The sequence below is a fragment of the Chiloscyllium plagiosum genome, chromosome 37 (genome assembly GCF_004010195.1).
Source record: "Chiloscyllium plagiosum isolate BGI_BamShark_2017 chromosome 37, ASM401019v2, whole genome shotgun sequence".
In the NCBI taxonomy this organism is placed as follows: domain Eukaryota; kingdom Metazoa; phylum Chordata; class Chondrichthyes; order Orectolobiformes; family Hemiscylliidae; genus Chiloscyllium; species Chiloscyllium plagiosum.
Genome location: NC_057746.1, coordinates 30,934,813 through 30,941,974, shown reverse-complemented (window position 1 = coordinate 30,941,974; position 7,162 = coordinate 30,934,813).

Here is a 7,162-nt window from a genome sequence, read left to right as displayed (position 1 = left end):
ACATTCTCTCCCCCGATCTCTGTTGGTGCATAACTCACTGAAAGAAAATTACATTTTATTTTTGGTGGTGGTTGTTAAGCTCCTGGCCCTCCCATCAAGTGTTTTGTTCTGGCAAGACCATATGAATGATATTCATTTTATCACATTATCGTTTCAACATGAGCTTTCTGTCCACTTCCCTCCTGTGATTTGTCGTGCTTAATGTTACTGCAAAACTCAGGAGGAGATGGTGGGAATATGACTGGACCAGTAATCCCGACTGCTCATCGGGTCATGCAGCTTGGAAATAACTTGTCCATCCCGACCAGATATCCTGGACTGATCTGGTCCCATTTTGGCAGCATTTGGGCCATGTCTGTCTAAACCCTTCCTATTCAGGTACATCTCCAAATGCCTTTTAAATGGTGTGATTGTGCCAGCCTCCACCACATCCTTTGACAGCTTGTTCCATACACACACTGCCCTCTGCATGTTACTCAGGCCCCTTTTGAATCTTCCCCCTCTCACCCTGCACCTATGCCCTTTAGTTTTGAACTCCCCTACCCTGGCTATCCGCCCTCTCCATGCTCCTCTGTAGGGTTGCCCCTCAGCCTCTGCCACTCCAGAGAGGGAAGTCCCAGCCTGTCCCTGTGGCTCAGGACCTCCACTCCCAGCAACATCCTTGTGAAACTTTTCTGAACCATTTCAAGTTTAGCAGCATCTTTCCTGCAGCAGGGAGACCAGAGTTGAGTGCAATATTCTCAAAATGGCCACACCACTTTGAATATTCTCATGATATTTGAACCCTGTGGAGGATCTGGGTTCAAATCTCATGAGAATATTAATTCAATTTATAAATCAGGAGAGTGAAGCTTGTCTTAGTCATGGTCACCCATCCGGTTTCACTAATGTCCTATAGGGGACCAATCTGCCATCCTTACCTTCCATGTGACTCCACATGTACCAATGTCTTGTACAGCTGTGACATGATGTCCTAACTCCTGAACTCAATGCACTGACCGATGAAGGTAAACATACCAAACACTGCCTTCACCATCCTGTCTATGTTGTTCAGGAAATGGTGCATGGTAAGGTGAGGCTGAAATCAGCCATGGGAAATACCGTCGGGGTGGTGTTGGTAATTACTGTGGTGAGTTAGTCAGATATGGTTAGAATCTTCATTGGGGTCTCATGCCGAGATTCCCTCCTGGACATGGACTTAACAAAAAGGTAAGATTCTCCCAACTTCCCGGAAGTTTTTTCCGGAACATTTGTATATGAGATGATGCTGGAACATGAGCATTTGCATTTTGGAGAACAGAATAGAATCAAAATGTTGAAATGAACAGAAAATGTCCAATTCTAAACGGATTGCAGCATTTGAGGGATATGGAGGCTGGTGAGGAGTACTGATGAGGTTTGAAGGGTGGGTGGAGAAAGTAGTTGAATTGATGAGGTGTTAGCAATAGAGACAGAAAGTACAAAACCAATGTCATCATGATGAGACTTTAGAAGCTCTGGTTTGGGTACAATGGAAGTTTTGTGTCCATTATCTTCACCAGACCTTCAGAAGGATGTGAAATCTTTGAGAGAGAGCAGAGAAGTTTGAAAATGTTTCCGGGGTGAGGGACCTCAGTAACATGGAAAGATTGGAGAAGCTGGGTTGTCCACCTTCCAGAGGAGAAGGTTGAGAGAATATTTGATTGAAGTGCTAAAGTGATTAAAGGAAGGGGTGACCGTACCAATAACCTCTAGAATGGAGTTTATACTCTTCCTGACCCTGCTCCCTTGACAGATAAAGCAATGCCTTAACCCAGGCCATCTGAGTGGGTCATCAATGCTCCCCTGCAGATGCAGGACCACCTCCGTGTGATCACATGTTCCTTCCAGCAGAGAGCAGTCTCCAGGCACAGGCCAGCAATGGGGGTGATTGCTGGATCATAGGAGGGCACGAAGGGGCCATTCACACATCCCAAAGGTGACAGGCTCTAGACCTGTTGCTGTGGGCAAGGGAAGTCCTCTCTTTGGTGACAGGCCCTGACATTTCTCTGTGTGTGTCCCTGTTTTGTTCAGCAATGATATCTTTAGTCTGAATTCTTCTTCGTTTGGAACTCCATCTACCTACCTCCTGGCTTGAAGCTCAGCACATTGGTTCACCTCACAACTAGTTACATGAAAACACAAGGAGATATACCAGACTTATTAAACAACTAAGACAGATCTTCCATTACAGCATGATAGATATATACAAAATATTTAAATACCTTCCACCTTTAAGTCTATGTTATCCCCAATGAGCTGTGACTGCATTGTGATTCTGCTCCATTCAGCTTATCCTGTCCCTTCAGGCACATTTTCAGCTGCTTTCCCATTCTCCTGTCTCTGAATCCATGACATTTTAGCATTTGATACATCTTGACATTTTAACGCAAGGGTCAAGACTTCAGTGCCAGACTAAATCTAGGAAACCCAGTTATCTCCCCATTTCCAGATCAACTGTGACTCCCAGTTCTAAAGCATGATCGAGGTTTCAGTGTTGCTTATTTCTGGAGAGAGAAAGGAGATGATCAGGGTCTCTCTCTCCCTCTCTCTGTGCTGATTGGATCTGTTCCTGTGCTTTGATCACAGTTTGGTTTTTGAGCTCCCCGTGTGTGGCCCTGATTGCTCAGTGGGTCAATGCACCAACTGCTGTGATACTGAGCCATGCAGAGCAGGGAGGCGCCCCAGCCTGGACTGAGGGACCTGATCTCAGGCACAACAGTGATGGGGAGACAGCAGCTGGCACAGTAAACTGAGGGGAGGGAGTTTGCTAACAGATTATTCTGTGTTATGGACAGCACAGAAACAGTCCAATACATCCACGTTGATCTTTCAGTTCTCTAGCCTCTGCTCATTAAAACCCATCAACATCCTCCATTTCTCCAGAAATTCCTCTCAATGACACTATGTGTCAATGAGCCCCACGTTCTCACCAATCTTTGGGGAAAGACATTTCTCACAAACTAACATTTGGTTTCCTCTTCATTTTTGGCAACTCCTTCCCACCAGATGAAACCAGTTTAACCTTCCATTCAGGCTCCTCATTAAAGGAAAACCATCCTATCAGCAGGCACACTCTGGGTGATCTGAGGAACGGCCTCTCTCCGAGCTGCAGGAATGGTTTCAGAGGACCACTCCCCAGACACATCCAGCAGCTGCTGGGAGGGAGTTGGACAAAGTTCAACCGCAGAGAGTCTGTCACCCCCAGCACGGTCACTGGGAGACAGCTCACCACCCCTGGATGTTCAAGATGGCCCATAAGGAGAAAGCTGATGAGGGGAACATATTCCTGAAACAAGCATGTGGTTTACTAAAGCCCTGGCCGTGCTGAGCAAGCCTCCCTGCCTGAGGATAGAGGGACAGACAGTCCCGAGGGGCTCATCAATGAGGACTGCACTTTGCTGCAGCTCACTCCCCATCATGTCCACACAACATTTAACTGAAACTTCTGGGCCTCGGGAATCTCATGTGTGAGGAGACCAATGGGCTGTCAGGAGAAAGTGTCTTGGAGGAGGAGAGGGCCCTGAGGAATTGACGGGAGGCTCATAAATGAACTCGGAACAGAAATCCGAAGAAATCTGTTGTTCTCTCCATCTCTAGATCAGGAAAAGCTTGTCCCATGTCTGGGCAGTGTGCTGCAGGAATGGTGAGCTGTTTCTGAAGCGATGCACAAGGTGAGTGGACAATATGGACTCATGAACAGGTGGCAAAAACCATGTTTTCAGAAAGAAATGGGCTAGGATGTGGACTTCTCCTTCCAATTCACATCGACGACAATGCCCTGTTCCTGAGTAAATACTGAAGAAAAGTATTCATTCAGTGTCTCCCCAATCTCTTCCGCCTCCACACGCAACTTCCCACTACTATCCTTGACTGGACCTATTCCTACCCTAGTTTATCCTGTCCAGTCCTGTTAGAATTGTATTAGTTTCACCCCTTAACCTCTGATGCTCCAGGGAAAACAGCCGCAGACTGTTCAGCCTCTCCCCATAGCTCAAACCCTCCAACCCTAGCAACATCCTTGTAAATCGTTTCTGAACCCTTTCAAGTTTCACAACGTCTTTCCGATAGGGAGACCAGAATTGCACACAATATTCCAACAGTGGCCTAAACAATGTCCTGTACAGCCGCAACATGACCTCCCAACTCCTGTACTCAATACTCTGACTAATAAAGGAAAAGCATACCAAACGCCTTCTTCACTATCCTATCTACCTGTGACTCCACTTTCAAGGAGCTCTGAACCTGCATGCCAAGGTCTCTTTGTTCAGCAACACTCCCTCGGACCTTACCATTTAGTGTATAAGTCCTGAGAAGATCTGCTTTCCCAAAGTGCAGCACCTCACATTTATCTGAATTGAACTCCACCTGCCACTTCTCAGTCCATTGGCTGATCTGATCAAGTTCCCATTGTACTCTGAGGTAACATTCGTCACTGTCCACTACACCTTTAATTTTGGTGTCATCTGCAAACTTACCAACTGTACCTCTTGTGCTCACATCCAAATCATTTATATAAATGTTGAAAAGTAGTGGACCCAGCACCGATCCTTGTGGCACTCCACTGGTCACAGGCCTCCAGGCTCAAAAACAACCCTCCACCACTATCCTCTGTCTTCTACCTTTGAGTCAGTTCTGTATCCAACTGGCTAGTTCTCCCTGTATTCCATGAGATCTAACCTTGCTAATCAGTCTCCCATGGGGAACCTTGTCCACCAAAGTGGATAACCACACATTTATCCACATTAAACTGTATCTGTCATACATTGGTCCACTCACCTAGCCTGTCCAGGTCACCCTGTATTCTCCTAACATCCTCCTCACATTTCACCCTACCACCTAGCTTGATGTCATCAGAGGCTTTGGTAAGTCCTTGCTGCTGACACTGAATCCTCTTTCAGCCTGTGAATAGATAGAGTCATAGAGTCACAGAGATGTACAGCATGGAAACAGACCCTTCAGTCCAACCTGTCCACACTGATCATATATCCCAACACAATCTAGTCCCACATGCCAGCACCTGGCCCATATCCCTCCAAACCCTTCCTATTCATATACCCATCCAAATGCCTCTTAAATGTTGCAATTGTACCAGCCTCCGCCACATCCTCTGGTAGCTCATTCCATACACGTACCACTCTCTGTGTGAAAAAGTTGCCGCGTCGTCTCTTTTATAACTTTTCCCTCACCCTAAGCCTATGCCCTCTAGTTCTAGACTCCCCGATCCCAGGAAAAAGACTTTGTCTATTTACCTTATCCATGCCCCTCATAATTTTGTAAACCTCTATAAGGTCACCCCTCAGCCTCCGACGCTCCAGGGAAAACAACCCCAGCCTGTTCAGCCTCTCTCTATAGCTCAAATCCTCCAAACCTGGCAATATCCTTGTAAATCTTTGCTGAACCTGTCAAGTTTCACAACATCTTTCTGATAGGAAGAAGACCAGAATTGCACGCAATATTCCAACAGTCGCCTAACCAATGTCCTGTACAGCCACAACATGACCTCCCAACTCCTGTACTCAATACTCTGACCAATAAAGGAAAGCATACCAAACGCCTTCTTCACTATCCTATCTACCTGCGACTCCACTTTCAAGGAGCTATGAACCTTCATTCCAAGGTCTCTTTGTTCGGCAACACTCCATAGGACCTTACCAATACAATTGGATGGCGAGGTGAGAATGCGGTGCCCATTGAAGTGAAGGAGACTGGGTCTCATGGAGAACTCATGTCCCGTCAGGTCCTGCCCCTGCCCCTCTCTGGGAGAGGGAGATACAATCTGAGGGCGAATTGCTGCCGCGTGTCCGGTTTTATGGAAGCCCTTGGGGTTGAATCTCCCTGGGGGGGGAATTCCCTGGACTGAACCAGCAGTGAGCCTGGAGAAATGGTGGAAATGACACCGACAGGATTCCCACTGGTCTCCCGTCCAAGCTGCAGCCAATTCTGGGCCTGCCATTTCGGAAGGATGATAAGGCCGAAGGGATGGTGCAAGGGGAGATTTCCCAGAATGGGACCAGGGATGAGGCTCTTCAGTTCTGTGCAGTGACTCCCAAAGTGAGGATTGAGAGGATCCTGGTGGATTGTAAGGGAGAGGTGAGGAGGCGCTGGACAATATGTTTCAGCTTGTGTTTCCCACAAAGTCACTCCCCATCATGTCCACACAACATTTAACTGAAACTTCTGGGCCTCGGGAATCTCATGTGTGAGGAGACCAATGGGCTGTCAGGAGAAAGTGTCTTGGAGGAGGAGAGGGCCCTGAGGAATTGACGGGAGGCTCATAAATGAACTCGGAACAGAAATCCGAAGAAATCTGTTGTTCTCTCCATCTCTAGATCAGGAAAAGCTTGTCCCATGTCTGGGCAGTGTGCTGCAGGAATGGTGAGCTGTTTCTGAAGCGATGCACAAGGTGAGTGGACAATATGGACTCATGAACAGGTGGCAAAAACCATGTTTTCAGAAAGAAATGGGCTAGGATGTGGACTTCTCCTTCCAGCCCCAAGAACTGGATTGAATTTCACTCCAGGGGAATACACATGTTCTGGTCCCGAGGCAATAGGACTCCGATGAGGAGGATTAGTTTTGGGGCTGGCGCACAGCCAGCTGCCACCATGGGCTCCTGGTTTGCTGCAATGTTTCCCGGGGGCCTGCCCAGTGGGAGGTGAGCCAACAGGATCCACAGCACTAACCTCCTGGGAACTGAGCCCATGACTGGGAAAGGCTGCTGTGCTGAATGGCAGTCCTGGGCTGAATGGCAGTCCTGGGCTCTGTGCTCTGATGCTGGCTCTATGGTACATTGAGGAGATCCTGGGTGATCACTGATCTCCAAGTCAATAGACAATAGGTGCAGGAGTAGGCCATTCTGCCCTTCGAGCCTGCACCACCATTCATTATGATCATGGCTGATCATCCTCAATCAGTATCCTGTTCCTGCCTTATACCCATAACCCTTGATTCCACTATCCTTGAGAGCTCTACCCAACTCTTTCTTAAATGAACCCAGAGACTGGGCCTCCACTGCTCTCTGGGGCAGAGCATTCCACACAGCCACCACTCTCTGGGTGAACAAGTTTCTACTCATCTCTGTCCTAAATGGTCTACCCCATATTTTTAAGCTGTGTCCTCTGGTTCAGCACTCACCCATCAG